At 47.1% G+C, this 20,519-nt stretch overlaps 1 protein-coding gene across 1 annotated transcript in view; it reads right to left on the reverse strand.

The window, feature by feature from the left end:
* eif2b1 (eukaryotic translation initiation factor 2B, subunit 1 alpha) overlaps window positions 1-20,519 on the reverse strand; it is a 1,065,098-nt gene that overhangs the window by 925,019 nt on the left and 119,560 nt on the right. The gene's annotated exons all lie outside the window — the stretch shown is intronic.

A 20,519-nucleotide genomic window follows, 5' to 3' on the forward strand; every position in this document is an offset into this window, starting at 1 on the left:
ACCAAGCAAAGATGGTGAAGCTGGTGAGCAATCCTTAAAAACAGTAAAATATTGGTTTTAATGGTGTAGTGGATAGGCAGCACCAGGAAAAGCAGATTCCTTGCAGGGCCCAGTTTGAGATCAGCACCGTTACACGTGGCAACTGGGAGGCAGTGAGAAACTGAAGAAAGGAGAAAAAAAGCAGCTGCAAATACTCGATGCTCCAGGGGATGAGAGTGAAGAAATAACTTAAAGCAAAACAGTTTTAACAACTTTGCTGTGTTGAAGAAATAGATACTAAGTCTAGCTGAGAGATCCTCCGGAGAGAGAGAAGCGGAACTGCACGGGAAAGCTTCAAATATTGGAAGAAAAATTAAAAACTTTGGGTAAACCACCTTAGAAAAGCTTAGAAAAGACATAGATCCTAAATTTATTCTGCCTGAGAGGTTTGGACAAATGGAATGACCAAATTAAACTCCTTCGCCGTTCCTTCACATGGCAACTGGGAGGCAACTGGGTCAAAATCCTGGAACTCCCTCCCTAACAGCACTGTGGGTGTACCTACACCACATGGACTGCAGCGGCTCAAGAAGGCAGCTCATCACCACCTTCTTAAGGGTAATTAGGGATGGGCAATAAATGCTGGGCCCAGCCAGCGATACTCACATCCCATGAATGAATTTAAAAATCTCAAACTTGGGCACTTTGAAGAAAAATATTCTTGAGAAAAAACAATTACTGTCAGGATTGGGCAGTAAACCTGACGCAGAACTGGTCAACACATTACTCCATAGGAACAGCAGCAGATGATGTTATTGCAAGACAGGGCATCAATGAGACCTCTGATAAATTTGAGGAAGTCTTGAAATCGTTTGATAACTATTTTAACCTGAGGAACAATAAGATTCTAGAAAGGTCCAAATTCAACAGAGGGGTCCAGAAACCAGGTTAACCAGTAGTTGCTTTTATTAATGATCTTTACAGGCTGGTTGAAGGAGGTGAGTATAAAGATTTCAAAACATGATTAATACGAGACTGCATTGCAGTCGGTGTTACCGATGAATCCCCATCAGACTTATTGCAATCCAAGGAAGACCTCACGTTAGAGAAAGGAATACAGCTGGTGAGCCAAACAGAGGTCGGTAAACAGAACAGGGCAATACGGACAGGTGAAAAAAAAACCTTGGTTCAGGAGACCTCCAGTGACCATGCAGTTCCTTAAGCCCAGGAATGTAAAAGAAGCATAAAAAAAGGTACAATTTGGAGAGAAAGCACAAGACGCCATAAAACCCAGCCAGCTCTGTGATATCAGGAAGACCCACAGGTGTGAACAGTGCCCTGCAAACTGCAGAATGCTTTCTGCGGAGAAGAACTGGCCATTTCAGGAAGATGTACCAAAGTAAAACCTCTAACTTCACCGGTTTCAAAGAAAAACATAATGAAGTTGAAGAATTTCCACCAGAAGAAGAATGAAAATATTTCCTGGGTGAGATCAGTGACCCCAATCATGCATTCCAGAATGCAGATAAATCGCCAACTTTAAACTAGATAGTGGGGTGAGTGGAATGGTTTTATCAGACAATGAATCATGGTTACCAACGCACAGCCAACAAAACCCAGCTCTACGGTCCAGGAGGGATCAAACTAAAAGACAAGGGAAAGTTACAGGCAACACTCCAGTACAAGGGAAAGCAGATAGTGCAAAGATTGTACGTTCTACAGGAACAGGAATTCTCTCTTTTATGTAGAAGAGCTTGTACAGACCTCAGTCTTATCAGGAAAGTAGGAATAGTCAATCCGCAAGAGTCCAAGAGGAACTTCAGAAGTGAATCCATGAAACTATCCAACTGCAATGAAGATCTGGATTGCAATTTCAGTGCTGACTTTTTGACACTCTTCACAGAGATGAATAGTCCAGCCGTTTAACAGGCAGATTTCTGGGTGGGGTGTGGTGGATGGGGAGACATCCAATCACTCACAGCGAATACACAGTGAAGAGATTAGACCAGAAGAAACACGAGAATGAGAGTGATCACTCATCACTCTGTAGTATTGCTTTGAAAGTGGAGGCTGAGAATCTGGTGACGGAATTCACTGTCCAAAGTGGTCATCAAGGATGGTGACAGTCAAAGAAGTGAAAAGCCAGACATGGAACCAAGCCACACAATGTCCACCTTATCTATGTGGGAAGAAAGTGAACTTACTGATAAACCAGCTCTGCTGGATTCTGAGGGAAACCGAGACATTGATCAGGTGGATTCCTCTATGCTTCCCATCCTACCCAAAGAATTCCTTCCAGGACTAGAAGTCCCAGACTATCCGAGGGTTCAGGAATGAGGGAGTGCAGGGAATCATTGTTCCAGCAGTAAAGAAGGACAGAAGGAAACCAAACAAAGGAAAGTGGCCAAAGTCAATAGAGAAAAGTCTAACAGTAAAGAGAGGAAGAATCAGATAAAGTCCTGATCCAGAAGTCAGAGCAAGGGAAAGGAGGAATAGTCCAGAGAGATGACAATCAACTGAGATCTTATTTACTACATACTTCAGAAGGTACTGCACGTAGAAACCAGAGGAATCGTATTTCTAGTCATCAAAGGTGACACTCAGTCATTCATTTGGAAGAACCAGACGTTGAGTCAGAAATTAATAAAGAACCAGATATTACAACTCTCAATGAAAACCATCCAAGTGAAGAAAAAGGATAAAAGCAAAAAACTGCGGATGCTGGAAATCCAAAACAAAAATAAAAATATCTGGAAAAACTCAGCAGGTCTGGCAGCATCTGCGGAGAGGAACACAGTTAACGTTTCGAGTCTGTGTGACTCTTCAACAGAACTAAGTAAAAATAGAAAAAAATATTTCACCTCTTTTCTATTTTTACTTAGTTCTGTTGAAGAGTCATACGGACTCGAAACGTTAACTGTGTTCCTCTCCGCAGATGCTGTCAGACCTGCTGAGTTTTTCCAGGTATTTTTGTTTTTGTTCAAGAAAAAGGAGTTCAGGAAGAGACAACTGACCTTCCAAGTCTGGCAATAACAGGATCCGGGAGAATTGCGAAGCCTCCTGACAGGTTGAATCTGTGATATCAGAGATTTGTGGGGGGAGATGGGGTATTATGTAAATATGAATGTAAAAAATATGGACAAAGACTTGGAGGAGATGTAGCATTAGGGTTTGTAAGAGTTAATGGGAGGCACTGTGCAAATAGCACCTCCCATAATGGTAATGTAAGAGAACACATGACTAGGAGAGGCGAGGGAGAATGTTCATGGCTTCAGTAATGTAACACCTCATGGTTACTGTGCATAGTTCAGTTGTATAAAATAAACCAGTTGTTGTTTAGAAATACCAATGTCTCAGTTATCATTCCCCAACTAAACTAACCAACCACAAGAGAACATTCTATTGGTGTCTCAGTGATGCTAATGGTCACCTTGGGGGAATAAAGAGCCAGAAACTGAGGCTGTAATTACCCAGTATGGCAGCAATAAAACCTGCATAAGACAGGCCCCACTTTCTCAGGCTTTGTCTGAACCATTTTAAACTTAAAGATTGTGAATGAGATGGTTTGATAAATTGGAGCTAATTAGTATGAAAAGTACAAATTAATGAATTGAGTGATCCAAACCTACAAAACAGGTTTTTTAAAATTCATTCATGGGATGTGGGCGTCACTGGCTGGACCCAGCATTTATTGCCCATCCCTAATTGCCCCCTGAGAAGGTAGTGGTGGTGAGCTGCCTTCTTGAGCCGCTGCAGTCCATGTGGTGTAGGTACACCCACAGTGCTGTTAGGGAGGGAGTTCCAGGATTTTAACCCAAATATTTGTAGGGAAAGAGTTTGGAATTATAACGGAAAAAAACATTGTGTTCCTTATCAATTACTTTGATGAATATTTGTTAATATTTGGCTCCTCATTCAACAAATGGGAATGATTATTTCCAGAATGGATGGATGAATCCTTGATTTGAGTTGGAGGGAGTGATGTATTATGGAAATGGGAGCATTCGTGGCTTTAAAATCTTGTTAAACTTACTGTTGAGATCTTTGTCTCTATGGTAAACTTGGCAATAAACATACCATAACTGGCTGTTTGTATCTGAGTATGTTTTTCTGTTTAATATTAATTAAAACTCTGAGTGTGTTTAACGGCTAGAGTGGGATTCATTCTTCAAAATTCACTTTGTTGAACATGGAAAGGATTTTATTGCTTTAGAACTTGTTCTTTGCTTCAGAAATTTCTGGCTGGACATTCCTACAGACTTTGGCATCCCGACATTGGGATTAAATGGAGATCTTGAGCCTGGACAACACCTGCAAGACCGGCTCAGCAATCACCCCGAGGCTGCTGACCCATAGGCTCCAGTAGCTCTGGGCATTTGGCAGTATTACTGAGAGACATGGACAATGCTGAAGAAGGTCAGAGACTGTGAGGGTGTCTCCGCTTGGAGGCTCCCTCCCGTATTAAAGTTAAAATTCTGAGGGAGGGCAAAGCTGTTAGACTCCTCGAAGCAGAGGAGAAACCTCTCCGAGGAATAGTTTGGGCTATGGGGGCTGCTTATCCTGTCCTCTCATGAAGCCTCTGCATGCGGTGTGGGGAGGGGCTACTCTGCAGGGGATGAAATGCCAGTACGCCCTCTGAATCACCTCTCACTGGGTCTGGAAGCAGTATCATTGGCTGCCCACCTCCATGGACAGCATCTGATCCAGGTCCCCTTCCCATCCTTGGAAAAGCCTCTGTCAGCAGGAATGTGTCCGGGAGTGTTCCCGAGGTCAATCCCCTGATTTTCCCAGGATCACGGAAGTTGGAAGATACAGACTAATCTTTCTCTTTGGAACAGCATCTGGGAACGGAGGAGGTGGGACAGGGCAGGAGAGACAGTGCAGCTGGGAGAGGAGGTGGGTGCGGGTCAGAGGTTAAAGGTGGAGTCGGTGTCAATAGTGAGGCAAAATCATTGGCACCGATGCCTTTTCCTGTCAGATGTTGATGGTTCTTGTGTTACCAATTCCTCTAGCTGCCTGCCTGAGGAAAGCTTCCTGTTACTAGTGATCTTTATTTAACTCTTTATTAACACCATCCTTCCAACTCCTCCCTCTTGAACACTCTCTTACTCACACTTTCTCAGGTTGATCATCTTCAACTCCTATACTGTGCAGTTTGAATTTTAAAGATATCTGACAAACCTTTATTTGTTTTTACTTCTTCCAGATGCCAACTGAACCAACTTTTAATCTCCTGCTGATGTATCAGTTCACTGCCTCTCAGTTCCTGACAACAACAGTTTTCAGCCCTGTTAATATTAACCCTGTGTAGAATTCCCTGTGTTTCACTGTGAGAACACGAACAATGCTATATCCGCTCCATACCTGGACCTCCAAACCCCACACTATTCATTGCCAACTCTTCATTCCCACACAGGCCAGTGATATTATAGAATCAGAGAATTGTTATTCAGGGGTATATGGCTAAAGGTGATTCCAACTACACATTATAGGATCTGAAAATGTTCAAACTGAGAAACTGAATAAGAGAGAGCATTTGAGGAGGAAGTTAACTCCCCACTGTCACTCTCTAGAGGACCAACACTCACTTTACTTACTGTTTTCCTTTTTAAATACCTGTCGAAACTCTTGCTATCCATTTTTACATTTCTGGTTAGTTTCATCTCATACTGTAATACACTGTGCGTCGGTGGCGGAGGGAGTAAATGTTTCTGGATGTGGTGCTAATCAAGTGGGATGCTTTGTCCTGGATGGTGTCCAGCTTCTTGAGTGTTGTGGGAGCTGCACTCATCCAGGCAAGTGGGGAGTATTCCATCACACTCCTGACTTGTGCCTTGTAGATGGTGGACAGGCTTTGGGGAGTCAGGAGCTGAGTTACTCTCTGCAGGATTCCTAGCCTCTGACCTGCTCTTGTAGCCACAGTATTTATATGGCTGGTCCACTTCAGAGAACTTAACCATTGCCCCGTCACATTCAGTGGCATTACCATCGCTGAATCCCCCACTATCAACATCCTGGGGATCACCATTGACCAGAAACTGAAATGTGGCAGCAGTGTGTACCATTTACAAGATGCACTGCAGAAACTCACCAAGGCTCCTTTGACAGCATCTACCATCTAGGACAAGAGCAGCAGATACATGGGAACACCACCATCTGGAGGTTACCCTCCAAGCCACTCACCATCCTGACTTGGAAATATATCGCTGTTCCTTCACTGTCGCTGGGTCAAAATCCTGGAACTCCCTCCCTAACAGCACTGTGGGTGTACCTACACCACATGGACTGCAGCGGCTCAAGAAGGAAGCTCGTCACCACCTTCTCAAGGGCAATTAGGATGGACAGTAAATGCTGGCCCAGCCAGCAACAGCCACACCCTGTGAATGAATAAAAAAAATGTAACATGCGCTGTGGATAAAGGGGAACCTGCAGACGTACTGTACTTGGATTTCCAGAAGGTATTTGATAAGGAGCAACATCAAAGGTTATTGCAGAAAATAAAAGCTCATGGTGTAGTGGGTGACATATTAGCATGGATAGAAGATTAGCTGGCTGGCAGAAAACAGAGAGTATGCATAAATGGGTCTTTCTCTGGTTGGCAGGATGTGACGAGTGGAGTCCCGCAGGGGTCTGTGCTGGGGCTTTGACTTTTTACGATTTACATCAATGTCTTAGATGAGGGGAGTGAAGACTTGGTAGCTTAATTTGCAGATAACACAAAGATAGGTAGAAAGTATGTTGTGAAGAGTACATGAGGAGGTTGCAGATGGATATAGATAGGTTCAGTGAGTGGGCAAAAATCTGGCAAACTGACTATAATGTGGGAAAATGTGAAGTTGTTCACTTTGGCAGGAAGAATAAAAAAGCAGAGAATTGCTTAAATGGAGAATGGCTGCATAATTCTGAGGTGCAGAGGGATCTGGGTGTTCTAGTACATGAGTTACAAAAAGTTGGTATGCAGGTACAGCAAGTAATTAAGAAGGTTAATGGAATGCTATCCTTTATTACGAGAGGAATTGAACATAAAAGTAAGGATGTTATGCTTCAGTTATACAGCGAATTGGTGAGACCACACCTCGAGTATCATGTGGTTTCGGTCTCCTTATTTAAAGAAGGATGTAAATGCATTGGAGACAGTTCAAAGGAGGTTTACTAGGTTGATACCTGGAATGAGTGGGCTGTTTTATGAGGAAAGGTTGGACAGACTGGGCTTGTTTCCACTGGAGTTTAGAAGAGTGAGGGGTGATTTGATTGAAGTTTACAAGGTCCTGAACAGCCTTGACAAGGTGGACATGGAAAGGATGTTTCCTCTTGTGGGTGAGTCCAGAACTAGGGGGCACTGTTTTAAAATTAGGGGTCACCCTTTCAGGACAGAGATGAGGAGAAATTTTTTCTCTGAGGATTGTGTGACTGTGGAATTCTCTGCCTCAGAAGGCGGTGGAGACGGGGCCATTGAATATTTTTAAGGCAGAGTTAGATAGATTCTTGTTAGGCAAGGGAATCATAAGTTATCGGGGTTAGATGGGAATGTGGAAATCGAAACACGAGATCAGCCATGATCTTATTGAATGGCAGAGCAGGCTCGAGGGGCCGAATAGCCCACTTGTGGAATTGGGACTGTGATCACAGGATTAGGTCACAGATCTAAGATCCACTTGAGTTGCTGAGCTGAGTGTCGGCTGAGGGTTTGTATCAGGTACAGACTCCCCTCATGAATAGAGAAACCTGGAGTATTTACAAACTCTGCCAGACCTGACAGTATCACATCACAAAAGAATTTAAAGCTTTGAGATAATTTTTAATGTTGAGATAATTTTGGATCCCAGATATTTGTTGGTAAGTTTAACTTGATCCCGAGAATTCCTTGATCTCTAGGGGCAGTAACTTTTAATCATTGCAAAATAACCAGATTCATCTCAAACTGGACACAGGTTTGTCCCATTTATTAAACTTCTGTCAGTCTTTGTTTTGAATAATATACCGAGCTGCACACACTTGGACACATTTAGTGTTCATTGAGGGGAATATTCCTGGAGTTACATCCTTTCCCTCCTGTTTCTACAACAATAGACAGCGTCTAACCCTGTGCATAACCCTGCTCAGGAGTGATGACTCAACACCTTTAACTGACCTAAACCCCACACAACCCATCTTTGTGTTTTGCCTCTTATTAATAGAGGACAGGGGCAGTGTTAAAGCACCACTGAGTGTCTGCTATCTCCTCCAACATTACTGTGACCACAAATGAGTTTTGTGCATACCTGTCCCATCAACAGTGAGTTTACAGAAGGTCGGATCATGGTTTCATTTCAAATACATTCCTCTTGTAGATGTAGAGTTCCAAGTTTAGAGAGTGTATCTATCAGCCTGATCTTGGCATGAAGTCTCCCCCCTTCAGACTTCTTAATTTCTACTGAATTCTGCAAAGTACCGAATGGGAAGAGGAGGTGTAGATGGTAACAGCAGAATCATCACCAAAGCCCATTGTCCAAAAAACTGGGAGGAGTGGTTATGATCTGAAATTGTTGAACTCAATGTTGAGTTGCAAAGTGCCCATTGGAAAGATAAGGTGCTAATCCTTGAGCTTCCATTGAGCTTCATTGGAACAATGTTAGAAGCTGAAGATAGAGAGGTCAGAGTGTGGGAGCAAGGTGGGGAATGAAAATTAAAAGTGACTGGAAGCTCAGAGTCACGCTTGGGGACTGAACAAAGGTCTTCAGCAAAGCTGTCACCCAATCTGTGTTTGGCCTCCATGATGTAGAGGGGACTGCATTGTGAGCAGTGATTACAGCATTTTAAATTGAAAGAAATACACGTAAATGGCTGTTTCACCTGGAAGGAGTGTTTGGGGCCTTGGACAGTGAGAAGGGAAGAGTTAAAGGGATGGTTTTGCAACGCTTGTGGTGGTATGGGAAGGGGAGTAGGTTTCAGATGATGGAGTGGACCAGGGTGCCGAGGAGGGAACAGTCCCTTCGAAATGCTGGAAGTGGAGAGGGGAAGATGAGTTTGGTGGTAGCATCACGCTTGAGGTGGCAGAAATGGCAAAGGATGATCCGGTGAATTTGGAGGCTGGTGGGGTTCTGGGAGGGAGGGGAAGGGGTGGGAAATGGTTCAGTCTCACTCAAGCCTGAGAACACGCTCCTTGTGTCAGTAATACTAAGATTTAAAAGCAATCTGATGGAACCTTTAATAAACTACTCTTTTCTAGAGCGATACTGTCGAAAGGTTTAAATCAGATAATCAGAGCCTTTAAAAAGCTGCTCCCTGTGGGACAAAGAACAAATTGGCTCATTTTGACACAGGATATTTTTGAATGTGACTCATGAAAACTAATAAAACATTTCTCCCTGTTCTCTCTCCCGTTTGTTATTCTTTCGTGTGATGTGGGCGTTACTGGCAAGGCCCAGCATTTATTGCCCATCCCTAATTGCCCTTGAACTGAGTGGCTTGCTGGGCTATTTCAGAGGGGCAGTTAAGAGTCAATCACATTGCTGTGGGTTTGGAGTCACGTGTAGACCAGACTGGGTAAGGACAGCAGATTTCCTCCCCTAATGGACATTAGTGAACCAGATGGGTTTTTACAATCGATGGTCACTATTTCATGGTCACCATTACTGAGACCAGCTTTATAATTCCAGATTTATGAATTGAAGTTAAATTTCACCAGCGGCTGTGGTGGGATTTGAACCCATGTCCCCAGAGAATTAACCTGAGTCTCTGGATTACTCATCCAGATTTTTCTCTCTCTCCCTCCCTCCATCTCCCTCTCCCATTAACCCTGTATTCTTTTCTGTCTCAAACATTCCATTTCTTTAAAAAAACACAGAAATTGAAAATTCACAAACGTAAACTTCATAACACATCCACATCTACAAATAATGTTTATTAAAAAAACTCATTATTAATCTGGGAATTAACATATGTCCATTTTGTTGACTTTGATTTATTTTGCTGCCCAACAACTAAACTTTGGTAAACACTATGAAAAGTGAGAAGGATCGTTCTTGTTAAAATGCTTGCCCTGCGTTTCAGTCTAACCAGCAATGCCGGGTCTGGAACCACACGGCTTGTGTAGAGTCCTGATACAAACTGATGCTGACAAAATGCCTCAGGATTCTGATGCCCTTTATAAATAATGTTGCACTGACCAGTCATTACTGGAAGTTCTTAATAAAGTTACTGGGTTCCTGTTAGTCTGTGTAACAGTTATTTAAAGTTCTGCTGCTGTACTCGTGGTTTTGTCAGTAAGGTTATCTGGTGGTTATTGCCTTCTACCTCACCCTAGACTGCAGGAAAATTACTTCTTGACTCGTGGTCAAAGATTTTCACATCAGCTCCTGTAAACGATATCAGCTCCTGGGGAGTGAGGAACTGTCTTTTACACAATCTGCTGGCCTCCAATGTAACATGTTTACTCCTAGTGCACTGGACTAAAAGCAGCCTTAACCAGGCCCCATAATAACCAATTTAGCAGGATCTGGATGGAGAGTTGCTAAATTCCTTAGGGGCTTTCCCTAGGCCACCATGATTGGCCTTTCTAGATTTTGAGTAAATTAACCAGCGGAATTTAAAGTGACTATTCGAGGCCACAAAACAAAGTCCCAAAACCTAGCGGAAGGTGGTATTTGTGGAGGCAGAAACTGTCTGGTTTCTGATTACCACCCACCCTCTGCCTCAACCTCGGGTGTGGTTTGGGCCTCAGTCCCAGCTGCTGACTGGTTTCTCCATTCAACTGGTCTATATCTGTGATGACGGGAATCCTGATCCAATTCTGGCATCAATCAATTCTGGCTGATTATTCCACAATCAGAAACATTGCTCGTGAGTAGTTGACACTGAATAAAAAATGCAGAAATTGTAGTCAACTTGTTTTTTGTACTGAGAAATCTGTCTACCTATTTGCTCTTCTAACTCTTTTCCACTATTTGGGGGTCTTTAGTACACTCTGAGCAGGGTGAATGCCCCTTTATTTCTGAGCTCAACCCATATGCCTCATTTGATGCTTTATTTAATGTATCATCCCTCCTCACAGCTGTAGATGATTCTTTAACCAATAATACTACAGCCCCACCCTGTCCCACCTGAAAACTCGACATCCAGGGATGTTCAGCTGCTATTTTTGCCCCTCCTTAAGCCAAGTTTCCATTATAGCGATGACAGCATGCTGCCATGTGTCTGTCTGTGCCCTCAGCTCATCAGCTTTATTTACCGTACTCCTTGCATTTACATACCATCTCCAACAAGAGAGAATCCAACCATCGCCCCTTGATGTTCAATGGCATTACCATCACTGAATCCCCCTCTATCACCATCCTAGGGGTTACCATTGACCAGAAACTGAACTGGACTAGCCATATAAATACTGTGGCTACAAGAGCAGGTCAGAAGCTAGGAATCCTGTGGAGAGTAACTCACCTTCTGACTCCCCAAAGCCTGTCCACCATCTACAAGGCACAAGTCAGGAGTGTGATGGAATACTCTCCACTTGCCTGGATGAGTGCAGCTCCAACAACACTCAAGAAGCTGGACACCGTCCAGGACAAAGCAGCCCCACTTGACTGGCACCACATCCACAAACATTCACTCCCTCCACCACCAACACACAGTAGCAGCAGTGTGTACCATCTACAAGATGCACTGCAGGAATTCACCAAGGCTCCTTCGACAGCACCTTCCAAACCCATGACCACTACTATCTAAAAGGACAAGGGCAGCAGATAGATGGGGACATCATCACCTGGAAGTTCCCTTACAAGTCACTCACCATCCTGACTTGGAAATATATCACCGTTCCTTCACCGTCGCTGGGTTAAAATCCTGGAACTCTCTCCCTAACAGCACTGTGGGTGTACCTACACCACACAGAATCATAGAATGGTTACAGCACATCTTATCTGTGCCAGCTCACTGAAGTCCCATTCTCCTGCCTTCAACCCATAACCCTGCACATTCTTCCTTTTCAGATAACATTCTAATTCCATTTTAAATGCTTCAGTTGAACCTGCCTCCACGACACTCTCAGGCAGAGCTTTCCAAACCCAACCACTCACTGTGTGAGAAAGTTTCTCATGTCTCCATGGCTTCATTGCCCAATCACATTGAATCTGTGCCCTCTCGTTCTTGATCCTTTTACAAGTGGGAACAGTTTCTCCCTATCTACTCTGTCTAGACCCCTCATGGTTTTCATCACCTCAATCAAATCTCCTCTCAGCCTCCTCTTCTCCAAGGAAAATAGCCCCAATGTTCCAACTTCTCCAATCTATGCAACTGAAGTTCCTCATCCCTGGAACCACTCTCGTGAATCTTTTCTGCACCCTCTGCAATCTTCACATCCTTCAGAAAGTGTGGTGAAATACTCCAGTTGAGATGGAACCAGTGTTTTATACAAGTTTCAAGAGCTCATCATCATCTTCTCAAGGGCAATTAGGGATGGGCAATAAATGCTGGCCCAGCCAACAACGGCCACATCCTGTGAAAGAATAAATAAAATCTGGACCAGATACAAAGGTTTCGATGTGGGAAATCAGAGGGTTTAATGTTGGCTTGTTTTATCTGTTTGAAAAGTCTCGAGATGCCTTAGTCTTCACACCCTGTGCACTGTTTACTTCAATTCTCCATATTAAACTATTGACAATATCCTGTCAGATGATCTACATCTCTGTCAGATGTTGGAGTCAATATGCAGAAGAGTTAAATATTAACTGGAAAAAAATTTGTTACATGACCTTTAAACTCAGAGCCCCAGTGATTCGTGACTCCTGCAGAGACAGCTGATTGGAGACACTGTAGACACAGATTTGTTCTCTACAAATACAAATTTTGCAGCACTCATCCAATCTAACTGCTGATTGGGTAGGATCAACATCAACAGCTGCCAATGGCGGAGCGATTAAAACTAGGGATGTTCAAGAGGGCAGAATGAGAGTAGTGCAGAAATCTCAGAGTGTGTGTGAGGCTGGAGGAGATTACAGAATACGGCCAAGATAGGAGGAGTGCACTGTCTGTCTTTAATTCCACGGGTCACAACATATATTTAAACAATTTCCCCAGCTCGCTATACAGGCAAATATGTGCTTTACCAATAAATCTCAGAATGGCCACCCAATGTCCAGGTTTCTTCAATAACCAACAAAATTATTTCTTTAATATAAAACCAGACTTGTCAAGTGGAAGGCAAAGCTCATTAACATAGAGTATGCAATATAAAAGTATAAAATTACTCTAAGTATCCTAATGCACTCTCACTCTCACTCACACTCACACACACGCTCTCACTCTCACTCTCTCTCTCATACTCACACACGCTCTCACTCTCACTCTCTCACACTCACACACGCTCTCAATCTCACTCTCTCTCTCACACTCACACACGCTCTCACTCTCACTCTCACTCTCTCTCACACTCACACACGCTCTCAATCTCACTCTCACTCACACACGCTCTCACTCTCACTCTCACTCACACTCACACACACACACGCTCTCACTTTCACTCTCACTCTCACTCACATTCACACACACACACGCTCTCAATCTCACTCTCACTCACACACGCTCTCACTCTCACTCTCACTCACACTCACACACGCTCTCACTCTCACTCTCTCTCACACTCACACACACTCTCACTCTCACTTTCACTCTCTCTCACACACACACGCTCTCACTCTCACTCTCTCTCACACTCACACACACGCTCTCAATCTCACTCTCACTCACACACGCTCTCACTCTCACTCTCACTCACACTCACACACACACACGCTCTCAATCTCACTCTCACTCACACACGCTCTCACTCTCACTCTCACTCACACACACACATGCTCTCAATCTCACTCTCACTCACACACGCTCTCACTCTCACTCTCACTCACACACACTCACACACGCTCTCACTCTCACTCTCTCTCACACTCACACACACTCTCACTCTCACTTTCACTCTCTCTCACACACACACGCTCTCACTCTCACTCTCTCTCACTCTCACTCTCACTCTCACTTTCACACACACACGCTCTCACTCTCACTCTCACTTTCACTCTCTCTCACACACACACGCCAAAAAAAATAGAAGAATTCTGCCAGAAGGATAAAAGTCAATGGTTAAAGGAAAATGGTTAGATGGTGAAGCCCTTGAAATGGTGTCTGGGTTCCACAGCTGGTTTCTCAGCGCTGGTCAGGGAAACAATCGATGATTCTTGCACTATTTTTCAAGCAGACTTTGAGGAAAACTTGCAGTCAGTCGATTTCAGAACTTGGAGTGACTTCGGAGCAACTTGCATCACTTTTCACTTTGGACTGGGTCTGGAGCTTCAGGAGCTGTTGTCTTCTTTCCCCAAGCAGTTAATCTTTTTCTCCAAAGCAAAACCAACTTTTAAATTCAGTTTTCCGGGCATGTTTTTCCCCAAAGCCATAAACCACCCTTTTGTGAACAGTCCATTGGTGTCAAGAGGTTTCCAGCTTCTTTAAAACTGCTTAATTACCTTTTCCTGTAAAATGCTGTCTTTTCCAGGAACAGCAGCAACCAGAGTCCTCGCATTAACCCTTTAAGGGGCAGTATCTTTTAAAACACAAATTCTTCCGGAACGTTCTTAGACCTTGAAGATAAACCATTTTCTGTGATGAAAATGTTTATGATAAGAGCTAGGGAGAGGCGAGGACATGGAGAGATTTGAAACCAGGGCTGGAGCCACCAGGCAAGCTCCTGGTTTGGGGGACAATGAACAGGGAGGTGACAGACCTGCTCCCTTGGGAAGTTGGGGCAGGAGGGGGCCATTCAGCCCCTTGAGCCTGTTCTGCTATTTAGTGGCTGATCTGTGATCTAACTCCATATATCTGCCTTTGCTCCAGATCTTTCAATATCTTTGGATAACAAAAATCGATCAATCTCGGGCCGGGATATTCTGGCCGCTGTTGTGACAGGACCCACCATGGGGGACCCAGCGGCCCAGCCAAAGGTCTAGTGACCGGGGCCGGATGGTTTGGGTGGTGGGCTGGGCTGTGAAATCCTGCCCTCAGGTTTCTAACTAACAGCTAATCCAGCATCAATTGCAGAAGAGAGTTCCAACCCTCGAGCAGCCTTTAAGTCACGTTGCCAATGTGGAGAATGAAGTTATTCCAGGAGATTTCCTCTCCAAACGTGATGAAGTCATCAATTGACCTTTGATCTGTCATTTCCAGCAAAGCCATTATATTTTATTTTAGTGTGACTGAGGGGTGTAAGGAGTGAACTTATTTCACCAATGTCTGTGCCAGGATTGTCCAATCTTTTCACTTGGAGAGAGGGGGGGGGGTCACATTTCGACATTTTCTCACTCAAGGGGCCAGTGAGCAAGTTTTGGAAAGAAAAGGTTTTTAGTTCGACAATAAATTCAAACCAAACCCTGAGATATGAAAAGGAACAACTCGCTGAGCAAACTACGATGAGTGATGAGTGAGGATGAGTATTAGAGCATTGAGGGGGTGAGTGTGTGTGTCCAGCCCTCTCCCAGGGCCGAGTCCGCTCAGGTTTACACTGAGTGTGGCCGTGGGCAGGTAAACAACATTGTACCCACTGGCCGCGATGGTGGGCAGGTAAACAACATTGTACCCACTGGCCGCGATGGTGGGCAGGTAAACAACATTGTACCCACTGGCCGCGATGGTGGGCAGGTAAACAACATTGTACCCACTGGCTGTGATGGTGGGCAGGTAAACAACATTGTACCCACTGGCTGCGATGGCGGGCAGGTAAACAACATTGTACCCACTGGCTGCGATGGTGGGCAGGTAAACAACATTGTACCCACTGGCTGTGATGGTGGGCAGGTAAACAACATTGTACCCACTGGCCGCGATGGTGGGTTTTCACACTCTATCGTCCCAAACACGCCGAATTACTTAGCCATTCCCGGGAAACACGCTGTCTCCATGGTGGGTGGGCTCTCATTCCCCCGCCCGCCATCACCTCACTGCTTCCTCACACCGGGCGCTATATTTAAAGTCCTGCCGCGGGTACACATCTCGGTGCTTCCAGCCCACAACTGCTGCAGGGAAGATGTCCACGAAAGGCAAACAGACTGCAGCCCCCAGGTTTAGCGACGCGTCACAGGAACGCCATTTGGACGCTGTGGAGGTGGCCGGGATGTCCCCTACCCCTGCTCTGGCCACAGGGCAGGCAGCAGCATCACCAATCCAGCATTGCAGGCAGTGGTGATCAGCGCCAACACCCTTCAGAAGAGGACAGCCACCCAGTACCGCAATAGGATGAATGATCTCCTCCGTTACACCAGGGTAAGTCACTCTTTTCATCACTCCCAACTCTCACACTCACAAACCCATCACACACCCACAGGGCCCTCACTCACTGCCAGTGCCAGAGACATCACCATTCACTGTCTCGCATTCACCGTCATTGTCCTCATCCTGTCCATGGGACCACTCACCACCCACACAGGCCAGGCATGCTTATCATCTGAAATAAAAACAGAAAATGCTGGGAAAACTCAGCAGGTCTAACAGCCTCTGTGGAGAGAGAAACAGAGGGAACGTTTCAAGTCCGTATGACCCTTCTTCAGAGCTAAAAAGTAAAAATGTAATGGAATTTATACTGTTTAAGGTGGGGGGAGCAGGTAAAGCAGGATAGAAGGTCAGCGATAGGTGGGGCTAAGGAGAGATTGACAAAGATGCCCAGACAAAGGGAATGTTAATGGGAATGATAAGGACTGAAGAAGGTGCTGATAATGGTATAAAGGTAAGAAAGTGGAATGAGATAATAGCAGAACAGTGGTCAGCACTCTAGAAACTCTTCTCATCTGGCCTGGCAGGCGTGCTGCTTACACTCTCTCCATCCCTATCCATGCAGGACAAGCTGGCACACAAGAGAGAGAGAGAGAGAGAGATCACAGACTGGCAGCGGAATGCTCGAAATCAAGGTCCTCACAGACTTTGAAAACAGAGCCATCCAGCAGGCCGGCCACGATCTAGACATTCCTGTGCTGATGGTGGAGGTCAGCACTGCTCTACCAAGTGAGGATCCAGCAGTGCAACATCCACCAGACAGCCAGGCTGTGAGTGATGTGTCCTCTTTCACCGGCCACTGCCCTGCACTAATTATCTCCTCTTGCTTTCACAGGCACATCTGCCAAACAGCCGACAGAGTCCATGACCCAGGGCCTCCAATCAAACCCTGAAGAAACCTCTGAAGTGGAACCTGGAGGCATGCTCCCTGAAGTCCCGTCACAGCCTCTGGACTCGGTCATGTCACAGTTGCTGGAGCTGCAAAGGCAGCTCGAGAACATCAGGAAGGGATGTCTGCTGCACTCCTCAGGTTGCAAGGCACGATGGAGGAGTTTGTCCACCTTCAGGCTGAGGTGATAGCGCCGGCATTGCAACGCACCGAGATCAACACTCGCAGGATGGCGGCTGCCATGGAGACCTTGGTCCAGGAAGATTTATGGAGTGTCCTCCATGTTGTCATCATCCTCCTGCAATCGAGCAACTATTAGGGCCTCCATTGTGTCCCCATGACAGGAGCATTCTCAGAGGGTATTCGCGCTGCCATAAGCCAGACTAGGGTCAAACGGTCACAAATGAAATGTGAGGGTCTATGGTGTCTCCTCACTGCAAGTCATCATCCTCCACAAATCTAGCAGCTATGAGGGCTTCCCGAATTAGATCACCAGGCTCCATGCTCCTGATGTACTCCGGATGAAAAAGAGAGACACGTGGGTTAGCATGTGTGTATTAAGAACCTGTCCTGATTAAATGTGAAGGCCTCTTAACCCATCCCGGAGAGTGATGGCCACCATTTGGATGACCAGAGTTTCGTGCGCTGCATGGCCGCCCGAGACCCCACCCAACTCCATCCCACTCCACCTGACCGATTGGCAGCAGCTTTGCCCATTGGACTGCAAGTTGTGCTCTCAGCTCAGGTGCAGACATTCTCCTAACCCGCATTGCAAGGCTGCCCTGTTAGCTTGAACCATGGGGGAGACTGGTCCAAACCAGAATGATGACATTGCAAGGGGCTGTGAGCGCCTCCACCAGTGACTGCTCCATGACCAGCCTTCACAAGGGGATTCTACAACTTGCCCAGTCATCCAATTGTTCTGCAGTCCACTAAAACGCTCATTAGCTGGCAGTCTGTGCCCGAGGGGTGAAAAGCTCTGGAGCATTTGGTGGCACTTTCATGCCTCTGTGTTGCTTGAGTGGGCAGAGAAGCTAGGGGCCCGACTCCAAGCATGTTAATGTGGCTCTGTCTGAACTGTCTCAGCTGTGGAGGAATGATCACTTTATACAAGGTTTCCCTAATGCATGTAATGCATGGCCGCTTCCTTCCCCACCCTAACCCCACCCTGAAGGCTTGTGCACTACATTCAACTACAAGGCAGCCCTTCCCCCCCACTCAACGCAACTTAAGCTTGAAGACCAACAGGTGCCCCTGGTGAATGCTGCACCATGTTTACTGTGGACTCTCCTCCGACAACCCCTCAAAGTGCAGGAGGCCAACTACACGTCTTCTCCATGTTATTGTGAACCACGTGGGTGTTTCCCACCAACACCGATGGACAATCTGGCCAGGGTGGGGGTACAGCTCCGGCGGGCAGGCCTGGTATTGACCTGAAGATGTATCACAAGGAGGTTCCTGATGTCCGATTGAGGGAAACGAGGCCGGACAGGGATGGGCTGAGTGGACTATTGCAAATTGGTTTCCCGCTGTAGTGAAACCGATCGCACAACATCATCCACTCACAACACTGAACACACCCGAGACCGGGGGGCATGGAACATTCCAGAGCCAGTCTCAGGGTCATCACTCCCTCACCCTCACCCACTCTACCCACACCCCCTCACCCCCTCACACCCCCTCACTCCCTCACCCTCACCCACCGGGAGGGGGAATGAAGATCCCGATACTGGGACTGAGACAGACTTATAGACACAGTCTGCGCCCAGACAGACTATCGCCCCTCAATCTCCCCCTCACTCAACCCCTCACCCCCTCACTCACCCCCTCACCCACTCCCTCACCCCCTCACTCTCCCCCTCACTCACCCCCTCACCCCCTCACTCACCCCCTCACCCGCTCCCTCACCCCCTCACCCCCTCACTCACCCCTTCACCCACTCCCTCACCCCCTCACCCGCTCCCTCACTCACCCCGCCCACACCCCCTCACCCCCTCACCCCTCACTCACCCCCTCACCCGCTCCCTCACCCCCTCACTCACCCCGCCCACACCCCCTCACCCCCTCTCCCCCTCACTCACCCCCTCACCCGCTCCCTCACCCCCTCACCCCCTCACTCTCCCCCTCACTCTCCCCCTCACTCACCCCCTCACTCACCCCCTCACCCGCTCCCTCACCCCCTCACCCCCTCACTCACCCCCTCACCCGCTCCCTCACCCCCTCACCCACCCCACCCACACCCCCTCACTCACCCCATCACCCCCTCACTCACCCCCTCACCCCGCTCACACCCCCTCACTCACCCCACCCAGACCCCCTCACCCCTCACCCTGCCCACACACCCTCACCCCCTCACCCTGCACACACCCCCTCACCCCACCCACACCTCCTCACCCTGCCCACACCCCCTCACCCTACCCACACCCCCTCACCCTACCCACACCCCCACACCCCCTCACCCGACACACACCCCCTCTCCCCCTCACCCTACCCACACCCCAACCTCCTGCCAATGCCCCACCCCCGGCCCCGGGTCTTGGTCTGGCTCTTGGCCCAGGCCCCAGGCTCCATGTCTGGGATGCAGGTTGGACAGAGAGGCTGAGGCTGGGTTAGGGCCTGTGTTCCGCTCCGGATCATCTTTCACCGGCTGAGGGGAGGCAGCTCGGGCTCCGGATCTCAAACCCTCAGCGTTTCTCCCTGTCGGCTCCGAGCTGGAAACACCGACTCCCACAGCTACCTCGACTACAGTCCTCACACCCCGCTTCCTGTAAGGACTCCATCCCATTCTCTCAGTTCCTTTGCCTCCGTCGCATCTGTTCTGATGATGCCACTTTTAAAAGCAGTTCCTCTGACATGTCTTCCTCCTTCCTTAACCGAGGTTTTCCACCCACGGTAGTTGACAGGGCCCTCAACCGTGTCCGGCCCATCTCCCGCGCATCCCTACACCTTCCTCTCCCTCCCAGAAATATGATAGGGTCCCCCTTGTCTTCACTTTTCACCCCACCAGCCTCCGCATTCAAAGGATCATCCTCCGCCATTTCCGCCAACTCCAGCATGATACCACCACCAAACACATCATCCCCTCACCCCCATTGTTGGCATTCCGTAGGGATCGTTCCCTCCGGGACACCCTGGTCCTCTCCTCCATCACGCCCTACAGCTCAACCCCCTCCCAAGGCACTTCCCCATGCCCACGCAGAAGGTGCAACACCTGCCCCTTCACTTCCCCTCTCCTCACCGTCCAAGGGCCCAAACACTCCTTTCAAGTGAAGCAGCATTTCACTTGCACTTCCCTCAATTTAATCTACTGCATTCGTTGCTCCCAATGCGGTTTCCTCTACATTGGAGAGACCAAACGCAGACTGGG

Source organism: Cetorhinus maximus, chromosome 12, assembly GCF_964194155.1.
Source record: "Cetorhinus maximus chromosome 12, sCetMax3.hap1.1, whole genome shotgun sequence".
Lineage (NCBI taxonomy): Eukaryota > Metazoa > Chordata > Chondrichthyes > Lamniformes > Cetorhinidae > Cetorhinus > Cetorhinus maximus.